The sequence below is a fragment of the Balaenoptera ricei genome, chromosome 9, assembly GCF_028023285.1.
Source record: "Balaenoptera ricei isolate mBalRic1 chromosome 9, mBalRic1.hap2, whole genome shotgun sequence".
Classification (NCBI taxonomy): Eukaryota; Metazoa; Chordata; class Mammalia; order Artiodactyla; family Balaenopteridae; genus Balaenoptera; species Balaenoptera ricei.
The window spans coordinates 58845926-58867469 of NC_082647.1; the positions used below are offsets into that span (position 1 = coordinate 58845926).

Below are 21544 nucleotides of genomic sequence, written 5' to 3' on the forward strand. Positions count from 1 at the left end.
AAAACAGAATGAAAAGTAATGGAGAATATCACTGTGATGGGAAAACAGCAAGTTTGAATTGTTAGCAAAACATCCAAAACACACAGCTGAGCCACCATTATAGTAAAAGGCAGTCAGGATAGTAGAAAGCTTGCAAGGGCAGGAAAATCCACATGGGGAAATACTTGCAAATAACAGTCTGAAATTGCACTTATCTCCAATTTTAGAAACAAAAATGAACATAAAATCAAAGTAATTGGTTTCTAAGTGCAAAATTCAGTAATCCCAAACATCGGATCATGAGAAAAAGCAGTTTTTGGTGCTTTCACTGATAGTTTTGATCCACATATTTATACACTCAGTCTCCAAACCAAATATAGTATAAATATGGCAAATCTTTTATTTTATAGAAAACACCATGGTCTTTTGCACTGGTAATTTAAAATAAATTGAATAGCAAAATCACTTGAGAGAGAGACAGAGAGTGAATCCTCAAAGTATAGGGCAGTCTAAAATTGAGGGTAGGGATAGCAGCACAGTTGTAGAGTTGATCTTCAAACCAAGTACGTGCTCTGAGGCAGAGCTCTGAATCCACTCTGTCCAACCCAGTTCCCTCTGAACCCCCCTCGGCTATCTACAGTTTGTTAGTTCCCATTTTCTACCTGTTTCTATTCCACTGCTCTAGAGCCTACTAACACTAGGGGACAAGGCATAGTGAGAGTTTGACTCAGGATTCAACAATGCTGAAGCCCTCTGGCAAACTGGTAGGCACTCCCTCAAGAAGCTCATGAAGACTTAGGAAACTCTAGGGAGAACTATTTGGGAAAAAATAAATGGCAAGGACAATAGAACTGACTTAGAAACAAAGCCATAGTCGCTTCAAGAGTAAGGGCTTCTAAAATGGGTGACTCTTGATGGTAACTACCCCCAATTCAACCTCAGGAACTCATATTAAAACTTGACTATAAATGAAAATCTAAAAACGGCAAACCTCTCCAACAGCACCTAACATCAAGAAAAGAGACATTCTCATCCACTGCACCATCCATTCCTTTCAACCATTCCTCATAAAATGTAAGGTTTCTAGACTCTTCCCTACTTGCTTCTTGTTATCAGTGTCATTCTCAGAGTGTAGATTGCCATAATTAAACCCAATATTCTAGCAATGAGGAATAAAGCAGGCTTCTCTAAGCTAGGTACTTTTTCTCCATTAATAGGGTACCACATTCCTTTAGCTTTTTTCGTATTGACCTAGAACTTTGAGTAAATATTTATCAGAGATCAGTTTAATGTGAACAGCACTAAAATAGGCAATCTGCTATCTTAAACACTGTGAGCCATATTCAGCAATCTAAGGGGGATTAAAGTCACTCAGTAGATGGTGATAGATGAATTAATGCATGATCAAGTGCCAAAATGGGCATTGCAGATTCCAAGAGCTTTAGTAGTTCAGAGTCAAGGAGTAGTTGTGGCAGACAGGACTTAACAGCTCACATTCATTGAGTATTTATTTGGTGCCAGGCTCTGTTCCATGTCCTCTTAGTAGTATGATTTCATTTAATCCTCACATCAACCCTATGAGTTAGATGCTATTATTATCTCCATTTTACAAGTAAGGAAACTAAGGCTTAGAGATGTTAAGTAATTTATCCAAAAGTACACGTTAGTAATTGGGAAGATCTGGTCCTTAAACCTAGATAACATGACTCCATTCTGCTATGCATTCTCCCTACACAGCTGTTGCACCTTTGGTTTCTCAGTCATGCCCAAAAAAATCAAAGGTGTCTCATTTAGCTTAGTTCATGGTGGCTGCTTTCTGATCTTCAGGGACTTACACTTCTAGGCTCCCTTTTTTATGTGAAACCAGGCAAACTGGCTGTAATGAAACAGCCTGAATCTTTGTCACATCTGAGTCCGCTGCATTCATGAGGATCCAGCCCACACTGACAGGTTAGGGCTCCGTGAAAATGAGCAGCATAAACATCAAAATAACCCATAACAGAAGATTTATGAAAAGTGTTGATATTACGATCCACTTCTGATTTGGGGATAGTAACACAGATAATTCAAACAATTTACATCTTTTTCACTCAAATAACAAGGAAGACAGAATGCAAATTGTGTGCAACGCGCCGCAATAGACATTATGGGTATTCACTGCAGGGTTTGGAAAATGTCTGTGGATCTTTAGAAGCAGGTATACTTCTTAACATTTTTTTTATTATGACTTACGTTTTTTAGTCCAAGCACACAAGTCTAGTGGGAGAGGTGAGTGTGGAAATTACTACATACCACCAAAGGGAAATACCCCAAAAGGAAAAAATCCTCCCCACAAAATTAGTTGAGAATATTTATATTAAATGAAAGCCAATAACTCTAGACCTATTATGATCATATTCACAGCCTCAGGAGAACAATGCTATGAATAATGATAAAGTAGAAAGCATTCTTTCTACAGTAATAAAATATTAGTCTTTTTAATACTGTTCTTGGGGGAGGGGGAACAAAACGAAATTTGTCAGCAAACATGAATAATCTCTATTAGACTAATGAAAAGTGAAAAAAAGCTACCAAGAAAAAGTGATTTTTATGTCCTTTGTTAAATAACTTAAACATTTATCTAGACAAGTATCATATTTAAGGAGCCAAAGTCAGCCTCAAAGGGAACCAGCTGGCCATGAAATATAATCTCTTTAGCTGGATGGAGGATAAACAGTTTAGTCCTTCGCGCAGAACACGCAATGAAGATAGAAAGCACATTGCCCTGGGATTTGTCCAGAGCAGGTGTCAGCAGCCTCTGTGAGATGGCTGCCAAGTCTTTATTTATTCACTCTCTCATGAACTGGAAGAGGGAAGGGTTCTAGTATCTTTAGGTCACTCACACACACATGCCCAGAAGTGGATGCACTTGCAGACAGCTAGGTTAAATCTATAACCAGAAATACTATGAAAAACAACTGGTTTATGTTTGCTGCTCCACCAAAAATGTGGGGACAGGGCATTCCCCCCCAAAAGAACCTCTCTTCCCACAATTCCAGTTACTGATCCTAGGGCTTCTTTACAGTCCTCAAGAATTTCCTTTCATAATGCAAATACCCTTAAGACAGACCACAACTTACATTTATTATTGCAAAAGCCTTAGTAAAGCTGAAAGACAGATAACATTCAAGCATAGTTATGATGTTATGACCCAAAGGGAGAACAATTCAGCTCTATGTGTTTATCTGGTTCCATCAGTGTGGGTGTAGGAGGCAGAGTGAAAGGGAAAGGCAAAGAGTGTTGTCGGTTATGAAAGGCAGTAGCTGCTTATTTTCTTGCTGTTCTATTTTTATCTGTGTTAAGCTCTCAGAGGAAGGTGTAATAAATCAGTTTTGAGGCTAGAATACCATACTGCAATCATATTTTACATATATTTATACTACTGGGTAGGTCAGTAAACAAGAATAATTGAGTTCTGACCAGAAGCAGAGCACAGTATCCAGGATTTATGGGAACAGCAAACAATATAGTTTGGTTTACCTCTAGTTTGCTAGCAAACAGAATTTTTTACTACTATTTACCTACACACCAGAGCCAAGTGGAGCAATGCAATTAAAGTTTTCCAGGTCATCATAATAAATAGAGTCTTAAGTGTACTTGGATCAATTAATGAAACATTTACTTTTTCTAGTTGACTCCTATATATTTATATTTCCTTTCTTTCTTTTTTCAGTTGGATCCTAAATAAATTTTCTTTAGTCTATACATAAGAAGAGAAATAATATGTAAGACTGATGACAGAATACTAGAGATCTTTAAAAATTTTTATAATTTGATCAATTCTGTAATCAAATAGAAACTCACAGCCACCTTTACTTGCTACAAGTGGGAGTTTTTAGCCTATTCTCCTATTTTCTCTGTCTTCGATATCCAACCATATCTGTAAGACATTTTGTTGTTGTTCTTAACTACCCAATATCCATCTCATGCTGCTTTAAGTTAAATTGCACAGTTTTCCTTGGCAACTATTTATCTACCCTCCAAGTCTCAGTCTGTGCATTTTGGGTGGCATGCCATTCTGATCCCTAGTCAATCAGAGCAAAAGATCCCCCAGGAGATTAGGTCAGGGACCATATGATCCAAATTGGTCCCATTACAGTGGCTCCCAGGATTTATGTGGAAATTGCCAGAGAAGACACTTTCTCCCATTTCCTCTGGACTTGAACATTGGAGGAGTTAGGCTTAGAGCCAGCCTGAGAATGAAGAAAACACAGGGGATAGCAGAATGAAGAGATACAGTATGGCAAAACCAGGTCATGATATTATTTAAGTCCTGTATCAAACCCCTAGATTTTCTGTTACATGAGTCAATATATTCTTTTTCTTAAGCTATTTGGAATTAACTTTCCTCTTCCATGTCATCAGAGGAGACCTATCTGACATAGAGACAAATTTGGTTGCTTCCTCTTACCCTATGACTATTATATCCTATTTGTTTCTATTCTCTAATTCAGTATATTAGATATTTAACAAAAATACCGTATTTTTTGACTAAAGCATACCTTTTTCATACTTTGTGTACCAAGAAACTTTGATGAATAAGTTGTGATGCTATTGTCCGTACATAGACAAACATCCAAGTAAAGGAGTTTGTCATTGACTTGTGATTCTGTTTCTTGCAATGATGTCACACACTACACTGTTACACATAGACTTAAATTCAGATTTCAAATACTCACTTAACTTGCTTTCAAAATAATTACATTATGAAACACCACTGAAATGAAACAGTATTGTGATAGAAGAAGGTAAAGATACCTGGCAGAAGTCAAGTAATGCAGTTAAAGGTGTTGGAAATTGCCAAATCTTTTCAACAGATCATCAAATTTTCAAAGCTAGGAGAGATTGGTGCAAACAATGCATCCTTAGAAAGAACCACAGTCAGGCCCCCAAATAGCTATCTGTCAAAAATCTTTGACTGGCTTTCAAGAGAAGCTATTTAACTTCCAGAAAAACTTAAGTCAATTAAAGATAAAAAGAAAATACGAGTTTAATCAAACAGGAAATACAGACAAAATCCCAGTGCTCTTCCATGTTATAGTATCAGTGTATCAATCCTAAGTATACTAAAGAAGTTACTATCCTAGGAAGTGTCTTTTCCATATGGTGCTACATATGAGTGCCCATTGATGAGAATGATTCAGAAAAGCCTTTAGACTCTGAATACGAAGAAGTGTTATACTCAGACTTTATGAAGCAAAAGACATAAAATGTCACTGTTTACATACATTCATTAACATAAAGGTACTAAACTTCATTTATAGATTCTGGTCTAAGATGCAGACTAACAAACAAACCCAGAGAATAAGAGAAAGAAAGAGAGAGAGAGGAGAAGAAGAAGAAGGAGAAGGAGAGAAGAAGGAGATGAAGGAGGAGAAGGAGAAGAAGTGGGGAGGGAGAAGGGAGGCAGAAAGGGAGGGAGGAAGAAAGGTAAAAAGGAAAGAAGAGGAAAGGAAGGAAGGAAGAGAGAAAAGAAAGAAATAGATTCTTATTAAGAAAGGGAACTCTTGGTGGGCATGAAACTGTGAGGTGTCACTGAAAGAAAGACTGGCAGCCATAGCAGTGAGCCAAAATCACAGGCATAAGTTTAAGAGGCGTCCATCGTGTGGGAAGCCATCGCAATTGGAAGTCATTATAGGCAGGAAATCTTTGGGGCCTTTATATCTGGAGCATGTCACAGCTGCTGAGCTAAGAAGTCAAGACAGCCATCCTGAAAGAAAATACTGCCCTTGCTATAGCCATGTCATGCAGTATCAGGAGACTTACACATCATCCCCACTGGAAGTCAATTTGGACACCACATAGGAGACTGCCACTGCTTGGCATATATGCAGAAGAATTCTGTCACAGAAGATAAATGTCCAAATAAGATTTATTAATCCCATGGCAACACCATGAAAGATTGTCAACAAGCTCAGTCTTTAAACTCACAAGAAAGAACTTTGACCTAAGGAGATGAGTTAACAGAAAGGATTTCAAAGAATACTTAATACTATAGGAGAAATAAAACAGAAAATTCAATAAAATACATAAAAACAAGTGGCTATGAAACAAGAATAAATAGTAATAAAATAATCAGTTAAAGGTTTTTAAAATGAAAAATACACTCATTAATATATACAACTTAATAAACAGACTAAATAACATATTGGATCTACTGCAGAGTAAATTGGTGAGCTGGAATATATTGCTGAGGAATTCTTCCAGAACGTAATACAGAGGTAATGAGATGTAAACTCTGGAGAAAATTTTAAGAGACAAGGAAAATAGATTCAGAAATTCTAATATCTGATAAAAAATTTCCCTAAGAGGAGAAGAAAGACAAAAAGGAAGAGCTATGGTTGGAGAAATAGAGGCAAAGAATTTCTAAGAACTAAGTGACAGGGTTCTTTTGTCAAAAGAGTTCATCAAATGCTACCAGAAAAACAATTCAATAAGAAAAAATCCAGGTCTAGAAACATCAGAGTAAAATTTCAGACCATGAAGGATAAGAAGAAAATTCTCTATTTCTCCTCTTCTTCCTCTACCTAATTGGTTTCCTTTCTTCCACTTCTCTTTCTTTGGTGATGGTAGCATGGCAGAAGGCACAGGAGGCAGTAGTGGGCCTGGAGCTGAAGAGGTGGTTGGGCCATGCAGCAAGCAACAGATTCAAGGAGGTGGCAGTGGAGACAAGGGCCAAGTAGGCATGATGGGGGAGGATGGAAAGGGGAGTGAGGAAGAGCTGGTGATGGAGCTAAAGGCCAAACATATGGCTCCTGTGGTCAGGAGATCAGTTATATACAGAAGGACTGAGAAAAGAAGTAACTATATTAAAGACAATGGGAGTTAGATTTTTCAGTGTTGGAGAAGTGAGTTACAAATATGAAAAGGAGGAAGGCTAGAAAGAGGCCTGAGCTGTTAAATTGGAATTGGAGATATCAATGTGAACTCATGTGTGTTTTATATATTTCTATGGATAGATATATAAATAGACATAGATATGTATATATTGTCACATGTGTGTACATGTAGACATAGATATGTATATATCGTAATATGTGTGTACATGTTTATATACACGTGTATATTTTGTACCTTCTATTGAGAGAGTCTAGAAGCAATGACACTCTAGTAACTAACAGTGAGCATAAGTGAGTGCCCAGATTTTAGTTTCAAGATTCCATCTTCCTCTAAAGGAACTCAAGGTCCTTGGGGAAAAAACTGATTCCAGGATGGGGGCAAGAAAAGTATAAGATGACTCTGGAATATCTTGGTGGGCCAGAATATAAGAAGGTACTTAAAGAATAACTGGGCAGGGTGTGGGCCAGTTGCACAATGGATAACGTGTCTGGTTACAGATCAGAAGAATAACTGGGCATGTCAAAAGTCCTAAGTGCCAGCTTTGAAGAAGCTCATACTGGCCAAATCTTAAACAATTTGAGCATTAAAATAACGATAGGAATTGATTGAAAACCAGTGAATAAAACAGAAATCTCTGAGTTGATACATATACACATACATAAAAGGAGCGATAAGAGGAAAACTCTTTCTTAGGAGAATTCTTGTTAACAGATGCTGAAAAACAGACAGAAATAGAAAATTACCATATGGCAACAATCGTAGTGGTAATTGATTCAGGTGGGGGTAGTCAATGGATACTAAGGCTCCTGGGTTTGATGAAGAACAGGATATTGGTATAATCTAGTATCTTCCTCCAAACTACCTAACAATTACAAAGGGGAAAATGAAGACTTTATAATGGAGAAATACTGTGGAAACCAACATGATCAGGGTCAACATCAAAAAGTTAAAAACAGGGCTTTCCTGGTGGTGCAGTGGTTAAGAATCTGCCTGCCAATGCAGGGGACACGGGTTCGAGCCCTGGTCTGGGAAGATCCCACATGCAACTAAGCCCGTGTGCCACAACTACTGAAGCCCACGCGCCTAGAGCCCATGCTCCACAACAAGAGAAGCCACAGCAATGAGAAGCCCGCGCACCACAACAAAGAGTAGCCCCCGCTCTCAGCAACTAGAGAAAACCCGTGTGCAACAGGGAAGACCCAATGCAGCCAAAAATTAAATAAATGAATAAATTTATTTTAAAAAAGTTAAAAACATGACTTTCATAGAAATACAGAAAGAACACACATCAAAGATTTATAAACTGTTTATTTGTACGTAATCAAAAAATGTTAGAAAAATTTTTACTTTAGGCAATATTAAGAAAAATTATTGGGCTTCCCTGGTGGTGCAGTGGTTGAGAATCCGCCTGCCAATGCAGGGGACACGGGTTCGAGCCCTGGTCTGGGAAGATCCCACATGCCGCGGAGCAACTAGGCCCGTGAGCCACAATTACTGAGCCTGCGCGTCTGGAGCCTGTGCTCTGCAACAAGAGAGGCCGCGACAGTGAGAGGCCCGCGCACCACGATGAAGAGTGGCCCCCGCTCGCCGCAACTAGAGAAAGCCTTCACACAGAAACGAAGACCGAACACAGCCAAAAATAAATTAATAAATTAATTAATTTAAAAAAAAAAAAAAAAGAAAAATTATTCAGAACTTGGAAATAAGGCAGCACATCTTTCAATGTTATTAAAGAGCAAAGATCTACCCAAGGATTATTTAAGACAGAGTTCCGCAATTTTTTTCTGTAAGGTACTGAAGAGTATATATTCCTGATCTTGCAAGCCACAGGGTGTCTGTCACAACTACTCAACCGTTTTGTTGTCACACTAAAGCAGCCACAGATACCGCCCCCCCCAATACATAAACTAATGGCTGAATTTGGCTCATAGTGAGCTGGATTTGCCTGGCAGGCTGTAGTTTATCAAGCCCTAATCTAGAGAAATATACTTTGTTTGACTCACTATTATTGATTAAAGGTTCCAGATCAGTGAATTTACATATTAACCCATTTTTTTCCCCCCAAGTGGAAAGGTAAATAATTTCTTTTGTTAGAAAACATAAGCTCAAAGGTATGGTTTGTTGCACTGTAGAACATTAACCAGTTTTATATATAACCCAGAAATTTTATTCTAACAACGTTTTATTAAAAAGGTATAAATACACATCTCCTTAAATGTTTTTTGAACTTGTTTTGATATCTTCTTGGGTCCCTCATTAATAAATAAGTTGAATAAAATCTTTGACGTGTAACCATTTTTATGTGAGTCATAATTTTACCTTTTTGAAAAGTAAAGTTTAGCAATACAAAGTGTCCTACAGGACAAAAAAAAAATGGGTAGAGTTATCGTTTCTAATGGAAGGATATCTACAAATTAACAAGTCTTCAAAGTGTCCAGACTCTAATCAAATAGTAAAGAGCAAAGTTAAGCACTGGTACACTCCTCTATATTATTAAATAATCTATGGATGGTCCTTGGTATCCCCTAGTATGACATGAAAGGATAAGCTTCATTCCCTTCTGCCTTATTTCTCAGTTTGGGGAAGAAAATGTAACAGGAAGAAAAAAATGGGAAACCCCTTATTTAATGTAACATAAGAAGAAATGGGGGGGAAAAAGAAACAAGAATCATAATAAATTGAAAATTCAATATACGAGAGCAGAAATAATTCTAAACATATCAGTAATTATAATAAATATGAATGGATTAAATTATCAAAAATAGATTTAAACTAATCAAGTTCTATAAACAGCAACAAAAAAATACCAGGCTAGTTATAATAAAAAGAAACCTGATAGTGCCTGATTAAAAAAAAAAAGAATTGAAGGCAAAAGTCATTAAGAAATGAGGGAATGACGTCATTCATACAAAAGCCATGAAATATATAACCTCAATCAACATAACATGTATCAGAATGAAGAAAACATATTCAGAACTTGAAAGAGAAACTAACAGATTTATAAGAATAGTAGGAATTTTTAAGATGCCTGTTTCAGATAGCAATAGATCAAGCAGATTCAAAATAAGTATGGACAATGTCTGAATAATGTAACTTAACATTTGCTAATAAATATAAATATATACATGTGTATCTACTTATACACTTATATACATACACGTACATATATATACATCAGTGTATGTGTATATATGTATACATCTATATGAATACATATACACACACATTCAGAGAATAAACATTCTTTTCTAATATAAATAAGAAATTTATGATAAATAACCACAAGCTACCCACAAAGGAAGTTTCAACAAACACACACACACAAAACCAAAAAACTAATATTATGCACACCATGTTCACTACCCACAATACAATAAAATTAGGGATATATAACTAAGATAGCAAAAAAGAAAAGTAAAAACACATGAAATAATAGTAAATAGAGCATTTATTTTTTGGCTTTCAAAACTATCATTAAATGGATAGTGCATTTTAAATTGATGGCACCTTAAAATTGAAGAAATACAAGCCAAAATCTTTTATTCAAAATTGCAAAATTCAGAAAGCTCTGATAAATCTGAAGTAATTTTTTAATTTGTTTGGCATCAAAACATAATCTGATCTGAAATTTTTTAGTAGGAGAAGCTGTTCTGAATTGACAGGAGACCATTTAAAGACTATATTCTACAGAGTGTGAATATTCATATGTTGGTGGCAAAAAAAAAAAATTTCTGAGTAATCAGTGCTGCCCCAGGCCCCTCTGGAAGAAGTTACATAATAAATTCATATGAGTTTATGTTACCACTCTAAAATCTAAAAAATTTTCAACTCCAAAACAGACATCAAATCTCAAGTGGTTTCTAAAGGGATTGTAGACTGGTACAGTATTTCTTCTGTATTCTGAACCTAAGAAAAAGCATAATGAAGGGAGCTTGTCAGCTCTAATATCTATTTTCCACCTCCTAAATGCATCCCAATCAAATATTTTTCTGTGGCAAGACTCCAATTTTATGACTATTATAATATACAAACAAACTATTTAATTTTTCTTTCTTTCCTTTCATGCAGAGAATAATGGAATGGAAATATTTTCCCTTGCCTAGAGGCAGGGTTTGAATATTAAGAAAGAGAACTAATATTTTGATTGTTAATGATTCAGCCTCTAAGGGTAATGAGCCATCAAAATGTATTGAGAAAAAAAAAAACAGGAGAACTAAATTTGAGGAAAGAAAAAGTGCCTGTGAAGGAAGTCTGAATAGAGAGGAATAGATTTCCCTCCACCTTCCCCCTATCCCTGGCAAAAAGGAAGTTGGAAAGAGGTGAGTAAATGAAAAGGGGTACCAGAAGGACCCTGGGAGCTTTGGAGCCCAAGAAGAGAGCTTGCTACCTGGGAAGAAACAAGTAGGTAGGCCTAATTAAGGACCACTGCCAAGAGCACTATTCAAGTGCTCAGATGGTGAATGGAAGCTGAGAAAGCAGGAGCTTTCACGAGTGAGAATGTCACACTACTCCAGTTGATCCTCTCTTTAGCAACAAGAAAGGACTTTAGAACCCAGTGGTTCACCTACTGATTTTGAGCAGTGATGATGCCTTCTGGGGTGTAGGATTTTACTGTTTGAATTACCCATGGAGGAAATCCTCCTGATTATAATATTTTAGGCCCTCTCGAACCCAAGATAGGAGAGATGAAATCCTGGACAACTAGTGTAGTAGTAATGATGGGGAAATCACTCCTTGCGTTTCCGTTGCCGGTGAAGGGGTAGAGAAATGAACAAGATTTTATTTTGTAAGTGGCGTAAGAGACTGTCCTACATCTGAATGATTTGTAAATATATAATAATTCATGTTCCTCTTTATTGGTAGTTATTATTACAAGTGTGGGCAGTTTTAGTTACTGAACCAATCTTTGAAGTAAAGAAGTAAACCAGACTTTGAAATAAAGAGTACAACCAAAAATCATATTAAAAATAATTGCAGTGTATGTAACAGATCTGATGCAAAAATAGATTTTGTATAGGCACTACTAAAGTAAACAAACTACAACAACAGCAAAACCCTCAGAAATCTCTGTAACCTTAAAGACCGATTTCCTATGTTGAGTGGGTTTATATCTCAAGCCTGGAGAAAGAAGTAAGCTCTTGTCTTTCACACTTTCATTGACCATCATTACGCCCATTCAAATCTGCCTAAATTCCATCCACACATGAATTCATCTCTCCCTTAAGAGGTTCCATAAATGACAAGCCCAAGGGAGCATTAGGGTAGATGATAATTTTCAAAAGAAGATAAAATGTCTCTCATATAAATATAAAATTAACCCATGTCAAAGATGTTATTTAACTCATTAATTAAATGAGGGACCCATTTCAATGGGTTCAAAAGGGGACCTCAAAGAAGACATACTTTTGAGTCTGTAATACTGAGATGAATTTGCAAAACTGGCTTTCCCACAGGAGGAAAAATGTTTTCCTTCCATTAGACAGAATTTTTTTTGCATGTCTACAGACAAGAATTATTTGCATTGTTATACATTTTCTACAACTTAACTTCACTCTGTACAGAGCTGTAAAATAGCTTAGTTAGAGACAAAGTTGCATATCCCTAAAGGTTCGGATAATCCCCAAAGGCTCTAACATTGCATTGAATATATAGACAGTAATCTCCTTTGCTTATCCTGAAGTCATAAATTTCCCCATTACAAATATTACTTGAATACAATTTTTTAAATGTCACAGCTATTTCCGCAATTCTCCAAGTCAAGCTGAAGATTCTGTTTTAAAGGAAATGTTCATCATTCATGTGGATTATAATAAAATGTCAAGATTTTTGATAATTGTCAAAGTATCAATGACAGTGAGTAGGCAGAAATGATTAGTTCCTATTCTGATACTTAGTAGATATACTTACAGTTTGCAAAAACTTAGGCAAGGATAAAGAGAGAGAAAAATATTTTGTCAATCATTACTTTAAAAATAATATTCAGCAGAAGAAACATCTTGATAGTCATCAAAAGCAATATCAATAAATATGTTTATATGTACTGTAATATTTCTGAGTAGAACTCAGATCAATAGAAGGATTCTGTTAATTCTCAAAAAAAGGTTATTGGGAGAAAATATAGCAAGTAGCTCAAATTTTATTAGAGACATTCTAAAGAGACTTGGGCCACTCAAATTGTCATTCTTGAAATATGTTTTACACTCTAAGACAAACAAAAATACAGTGAATTAAATGCTAAGGATAACTGACATATTAACTATGGATCAAAATATTGGTATAAAAAGGTTTTCTTTAACATATTACACATCACATATGTTGAGGTCTCTTATATATAACACAAAGAACCCCAGCCTGCTTTTATAAATTTTGAATTATCATATCTCTGTGTAAATGTTGTAGCACTGATATATAATTTTAGGGCACTCTCCTTAGGATTTATTTAATGCCAAGGCTTTCGATCACAAATAAAATCCTGAATTATAACACCAGGAAAGTATCTGATTTTTTAAAGAATATTACTTGCTGATATGACAGAACTATATTACAGTAAAAAGTAGGAATTTTCCGTGTATATTTTTCCAAAGAAAGCTGGGAAAACTCTGCTTCCAGCTATTATAGAAAAGTATATATCAGAATAATTCTCTTGCCAAAATTAATCATACAATGCATGAAACAACAGTTTGACACATTAGAAAATACTGATGGCAGGCAGAACTTGAGAAGCAGCAGTCCTGGAGAGAAGGCAAGCACACTGAGGTGAGCCTCTGCACTATGTTTTTCCTCAAGACACCTGAAGATTGGCAGCAGAGAAACAGAGGCTAAACACAAAGACAAACCTTGCTTGTAACACTCTCACTGGGCTGAAGAGACAGAATTCAGAGTTGAGGGTAGCCAATGCGGTTAAGACTTGAGGAAAATGAGAAAGCACATAAAAAGTGTACCTGAAATTCTGCATGCAACTTCCCTGTAAAGAGTTTTCCAGCTCTGAAACCGCACATACACAAAGCAAGACTCCCAGAAACCTAGCCAAAATTAGTAGTATGCCAGATAGCTAAGCAAAGATCTTGGCAGTATGGTAGTACTGAGGACATGTAGAACATAATTCAGGGCTCAAAAAGTAGAGGGGATGTAGGAAACACCCTCATGATTGCACTTGAGACCATAGAAAAGGTATACCCTAGAAATAAGGACTGTGTCCTGAGAATGAAGACAAATTAGGACAAAACCAATCCAATCAGAGTAGAGAATCCACCTTCAACTAGATCAAGATGATCTGCCATATCTCTCTCTTCCTGTCAAAATGAAATTAAATTATCTTGGGGAAAGACATCATCACCTAGGACCCCTGTAATTTTTCATTCAGGATATCAATATTCCATCAAATATTACTAGAGAAAACAAGAAATTGGAACATATAACAAAAAATAGGAAAAATTTGAGAATAGAAATAGAACTAAAGATGATGCAGATATTGAAGTTATCATTAGATAATGTATTCTTTAAAACAGAGAAAAGGATGGAAAATTTTCAAGAAAACAGTTATCTACTAAATAATATCAAGCAGAAATTGTATAAATGAAAGAGATAATAATTGAAATTAATAATCCAATACATGAGTTTAATAGCAGATAAGGCAAAGTAAAGATTAGTAAACTGAAAGAGAATAACTAGGAAACATCCACATGAAAAGTCAGAAAGAAAATTCAATGGGAACAATTCAATGGGAAAAGAACAATCTTTTTAAAAGTGGCACTGGGACAACCTCAAATGCACGTGCAAAAGAATAAAGTTGAACCATATACAAAATTAACTCAAAAGGGATTGTAGCCCTAAAAGTAAAGCTAAAGTCATAAAACTTTTAGAAGAAAACATAAATCTTCAAGACCTAGATTTAGCAATGGTTTCTTAGGCATGCCACCAAAAGCACAAGTGACAAAAAAGTTACAAAAAGAAAAAAAATACATAAATTGGATTTCATCAAATTAAAACATCTGCACTTCAAAAGACACCACCAAGAAAATGAAAAAAAAAAAACCTCAAAGAATGGAAGAAAATATCAACAAATCATGTATTTGATATATATAAAGAATATATAAAGAACTCTTACAACTCAGCAATAAAAAGACAAATACCTCAATTTTAAAACTGGCAAAGGATTTCAAAAGGTATTTCTCCAAAAGAAACATACAAATACCCAATAAGCACCCAATGTTCAAAATCATTAGTCAAATACAAAACTACAATGAGAAACCAGCTCCAAGCCATTAAAATTGCTAAAATAAAAAGACAATAACAAGTGTTGGTGAGTTTGTGGAGAAATTGGAACCCTCATACATTTCTGATGGGATTATAAAATCTTCCAGCCACTTTAGGGAAAATGTTTGACAGTTCTTCAAAAAGTCAAACATAGTATTAATACATGACCCAGCAATTCCACTCCTAGGTATGTACCCAAGAGAATTGAAAACATATGTCCATAGCAAAATGTGTATATGAATGTTCAGAGCAGCATTATTTATAATAGCCAAAAAGTAGAAACAACCCAAATGTCCATCAAGTGATGAATCAGTATTAAATGTGGGACCTATATGGGAAAAGAATCTAAAAAAGAGTAGATATATGTATATGTATAACTTGATTCACTTTGCTGTACACCTGAAACTAACATAACATTGTAAATAAACTATACTCCAATAAAAATTATTAAAAAAATATTAAATGTGGTATATCCATACAATAGACTAGCATTTGGCCATAAGAAAGAATGAAGTACTTATACATGCTCATATAGATAAACCTTGAAAATATTATGCAAAGTGAAAGAAGCCACACAAAGGTGATATTTTTGTGATTCTATTTATATGAAATGTCCAAAATAGGCAAACTTATAGAGACAGAAAGTAGATTATCAGCTGCCAAGGGCTAGGGAGAAAATGGAATATGGACTGATAATGGGTACAGGGCTTCTTCAGGAGTGATGAAAATATTCTAAAATTAGACAATATTTACAACTCTGTAAATATAAAATTAGACAGTATATTTACAACTCTATAAAGATAATTTAAAAAACACTGAATTGTCATACTTTAAAAGGATGCATTTTATGGTATGTAAATTACATATCAATAAAGCTGTTACAAATTAAGTTAAAATTCAAAAACAAAAACAAAACTGAGAGAATTCAATGTAAATATATGTGTAAAATATATGCTAAAAGACATACTAGCAAGAGTTCTTCAGTTAGAAGGAAAATGATCCAGCTGGAAATCTTGTGATATAGGAATTAAGGAAAAGCACCAAAAGTTCAAAATGTAAGTAAACTTAAATTAATATTAGTTGATTTTTTTAAAGTAACTTGTGTGATTTAAAATATATGGAAACTAAGACATAAAACAACAACAGCATAAAAAGTGAGAGTTAATGGAGTGAGAATGTTTATGAGAGCCTTACTTTGTCCAGAAAGGAGCAAAAACATTAATTCAAGGTAGATTTCTAATTTAATGTAGATAGTAATAATTCAAGAATAAATGATGTAACCTCTATATTAACCACAAAGGAATATTTTAGATGCATTACTATCAGGCATAGAAGTAGAAAGAGAATAATAAAATATACTTACTAATTCAAAGTAAGTTAGGAAAAAAGGAAAAGGAAGAAACAAACACAAGGAGAAATAAAATAAAATCAAGCCGAATATAGTAAATTTAAACACAAATACAATAGTAATTATATCAAATATCTGACTATATCCTTCAATTGAAGGACAAAATTATTCAAGTAGGTTTTTTTTTTTAATCTATATACTGCTTACAAGACCTTAAATGTTAGAAAAAAGTTGAAAGAGATGTATGGAAAAAGAGATTATATGCAAACACTAACCAAAAGAGAGGGTTTGTAACTATAGATAGATAATATAAAGAAAACTTTAAGGCAAAAATTAATAACTAGAAATAAAGAGAGATGTGAAAATATGATTTTAAAAAACAGTCAATTCAAAGTGTTTTATAATAATCTATATTTGTATGCACCTAGTAACAGAACATCAAAATATGTAAAGCAATACACATTGCTTTACATATGTACTGCTTTAAGAGCTAAACTGGACAGAGCTAAATGGATAAATAGTTAATACACCATTATGGTTGGAGATATTAACAAAATTTTGGTAACGATCAATGCAGACAAAGATATCGGTAAGGATATACAGAAGACTTGAACAGCACAGTTACCACAATTGACCTGATTGAACTACATAGAAAACTCCATCCAACACAATAGAATTCACATTCTTTTCAGGTGTGTATGAGTCGTTTATCAAAATAAAGCATATTATCTCAAATAAATTTGAAAGGATTGAGTCAAAGAGAATAAATTCTTTAATAAGTATGTAATTAAGCTAGAAATTACAAAGAAAGATAACTAGAAAACCCTCCAATTCTTCAGAAATTAAACAATATAACTCCAAGTAACTCATAAGTTAAAAAATAATGATTGACAATAGAAAATATTTTAATTGAATGATAATAAAAATATATCAAAACTTGTGGGGAAAGTTAAAGGCTTAAGTGTATATATTAGAAAAGAGGAAAAGTTAAAAACCAGTTATCTATGTTTCTACCTCAAAAGTAGGATGTCAAAGAAAGAAAATAATAAAGATGAGAACAGAATCAATAAAAATAGAAACAAACATACAGAGAAATTTTTAAAAAGTGATAAAATGGATTAACTTCTAGGAAGACAAAACAGAAAAAAATATAAGAAAAGAAAATACAAATTACCATTATGAGAAATTTAAGAAGTGAACGTTGCTAAAGATTTTACAGTCATTCAAAATATAATAGGAGGATATTATAAACAATGTATGTCACAGAATTTGAGAACTGAGATGAAATGGAAAAAACTGTTGAAAAACACACCTTCCCTTAACTTATATTCGAATATATATATGTAAAATTAGAATAGTTGCATATCTGTTAAAGAAACTGAATCTGTAATGAAAAACTTTCCCATAAAGAAAAATCCAAGTCCAGATGGATCCGCTGGTGAACTACTGCAAATACTAAAAAATAATAATAACAATAATTTTTCTGAAGAAAAGAAAAAGAGGGAACACTTCCATGTTCTTCTATGTGGCCAATGTAACCTGACACCAAAATCTGTCAAGGATATTACAAGGAAGGAAAATTATAAGCCAATATATCTTATGAACGTAGGTGCAAAAACCCTAAATAAAATAGTAATAAATTGAATCCAGCAAAATATGAAATCAGAAAGACACCCACACAGAAAAAAAATCACAAAGTATTAGCAAACTTGACCTAATTGACCTATAAAGAACAGTACTTCCAACACAACAGAATACATATTCTTTTCAAGGACATATGAAACATTTCACAAAATAGATATTATAATGGTCAACAAACCAAGTGGGATATATTCAAGGTATGCAAAGTTCATTTAATACATAAAATTCAATCAATGAGAGATCTACTTTCAGTCTGGTGAGTAAACTCCAACCAGATCAATCCACCCAGAGATAAAAATTGCCAATACAGGACAAAACACCATAACTAACTATAGGCATTGGAGAACAAACAAAAGTAAACCAATTCTGGAGGCAATTTAAACTTTGAAGAGGGATAGCAATGGGGTGAATTTCCCATTTTTATAATTTGTAGAGTAAGAGGATACATTCATGCCATATGTAGGTTACCTAAAACTCCAAGAGAAAACTGTAGGATTTTTAGGCTATAGAACCAGAGGAGAGTTCAAAATGATCATAGCTGTTGGTAAGTGCTAGGGGATCTCAGGAAGAAGAAGAGCACGAAGCTCTAAATTTTCTGTGTAAACTCTGCTCAAATCTCTAGTTGAATTTGACAAAATCCAACACACATTCATGATAAAAACTCTAAAAACTATCAATAGATAAGAATTTCCACCTCATAATAACTGGCATCTATAAAAAACCTACAGTTAACATCATACTTAATGGTGACAGTCTGAAAGCTTTCCTCCTAATATCAACAACATTACAAGAATGTCCTGTCCTCTCTTATTACTCCTACTCAACATTGAACTAGCTATGACCTCCAACATAGCAAGGCAAGAAAAAGAAACTATTAGCACACAGGTCAAAAAGTAAGAAGTAAGTCTTTATTTGCAGACAATAAAATCTTTTGTGTAGAAAACCCTAAGGAATATGTTTTTGAAATTACTGGAACTAATAAACAAGTTTACCAAGGTCACAAGATACAAACTCAATTGTATTTCTCTATACTAGCAAAACAATCCAAAAATAAAATTAAGAAAACAATTTCAATCACAATAACATTAAAAATAATAGGATACTTACAAATAAATTTAATAATAAATTGAGCTACAAATTCAAGTTTGAGCTACTATTCTCTTCTACCGGTACCGGTACAGAACCAACAAAATAAAGATCAAAATCCCAGTAGTTTTATTTTGTAAAAGTTAACAAGTGGGGACTTCCCTGGTGGTGCAGTGGTTAAGAATCCACCTGCCAATACAGGGGACACGGGTTTGATCCCTGGTCCGGGAAGATCCCACATGCTGCAGAGCAACTAAGCCTGTGCACCACAACTACTGAGCCCGCGTGCTGGAACTACTGAAGCCCGTGCACCTAGAGCCCATGCTCTGCAACAAGAGAAGCCACCACAATGAGAAGCACGCGCACTGCAACAAAGAGTAGACCCCACCTGCCGCAACTAGAGAAAGCCCACGTGCAGCAACAAAGACCCAACGCAGCCCCCCCAAAAAAAGTTAACAAGTGATTCTAAAATTTATATAGAGATGCAAATATCTAGAGTAGCTAAAACAATTTCAAACAAGAAGAAAAAAGCTAGAGAAGTTACACTACCTGATTTCAAATCATACTATAAAGCTACAATAATCTGGACAATGAGATTTTGGCATAAGGACAGACATACAGATCAATAGAACAGAACAGGCAGTCCATTTACGGCCAACTGATTGTTGACAAAGACACCAAGATAATTTGATGGGAAAGAAATAATGTTTTCAAAAAAACAGAAAAAATATCCACGTTAAAAATAAACGTAAAAGATGCAGACATAGAGAATGGACTTGAGGACATGGGGTGTGGGGAAGGGTAAGCTGGGACAAAGTGAAAGAGTGGCGTGGACATATATACACTACCAAATGTAAAATAGATAGCTAGTGGGAAGCAGCCACATAGCACAGGGAGATCAGCTCAGTGTTTTGTTACCGCCTAGAAGGGTGGGATAGGGAGGGTGGGAGGGAGACGCAAGAGGGAGGGGATATGGGGATATATGTATACATATAGCTGATTCACTTTGTTATACAGCAGAAACTAACACAACACTGTAAAGCAATTATACTCCAATAAAGATGTTAAAAAATAAAATAAAAATAAACTTAGACACATCTTACATCACATACAAAGATTAACTCAAAATGGATCATAATACTAAATATAAGATATAAAACTTTTAGAGAACATGTAGAAGAAGATCTTTGTGACCTTGGGTTAGGTAAAGATTTTTTAGATACGATACCAAAGAACAATCAATAAGAAAAAAATGATAAATTGAATTTTATCAGTATCTTTTAAACTTTATTCTTCAAAAGACACTGTTTAAGGAAATAAAAAGACAAAGCACAGACTGGGAGAAAATATTTACAAAACATATATCTGATAAAGGACTCATACCCCAAAAATATAAAGAACAATTAAAACTCTAGAATAAGAAGACATACAACTCAATTTTTTAAATGAGTAAAAGATTTGATGGCACATGAAAAGATGTTCAACATTATTAGTCATTAGGGAAAGGCAAATTAAACTACAATGAGCTACCACTACATCTGCTAGAATGGCTGAAATCAGAAAGACTTAACAATAGCAAGTATCACTGAAGATGTGGAGACACTAAAATACTTTTATGCTGCTGGAGAGAGTGTGAAAAGACAAAAACAGTTTGGCAGTTTCTTGGATGTGTAAACTTATCATATGTCCCAGAAATTCCACCCCATGTATCTATCCATAAGTAATAAAAAACATATGTCCACACAAAGACTTGTACATGAATGTTCATAGCAGCAATATTCAAAAGAGCCAAAAACTGTAAACAATACAAATGTCCATTAACTGGTGAATGGATGCACACAATATGGTATATCCATGTGATGAAATATTATTCAGCAATAAAAAAGAACAAACTAGTGAAACTTGCAACAACACAAATGACCTCATAAATATTATGCTAAGTGAAAAAGACAGACACAAATGTTTACATAATGTATGATTCTATTTATATGAAATTTCTAGAGAAGGCAAAGCTATAGAGATAGAAAGCAGATCAGTGGTTGCCTAGGGCTAAAGGTAAGAATGGAGACTGACTACAAATGGGCAGGAATAAACTTTTGGGAGTGATGGAAATGTTCTAAAGTGGAATTGTGATGATGTTGCACAAATGCTTAGGTTTACTAAAATTTATCAAACTGTACATTTATGCTATACAAAATTGTAAATTACATCTCAATATATACTTTTAATCTTTAGCTGGCTCCCAAATCATACGTGTGTCAGAAAAATTCAGATAAAGATGATAGAACTTAACTGTGATTTTAGTTACCACACAAGAGACAGAGTTTGAAGTTTGAGTCCAACTAAGTTTATTAC

The 21544-nt window shown here is 34.5% G+C and overlaps 1 long non-coding RNA gene across 1 annotated transcript in view; it reads right to left on the bottom strand.

Annotated features, from left to right (window-relative positions):
• Positions 1-21544, bottom strand: part of LOC132371984 (uncharacterized) — a 71098-nt gene that overhangs the window by 9244 nt on the left and 40310 nt on the right. The gene's annotated exons all lie outside the window — the stretch shown is intronic.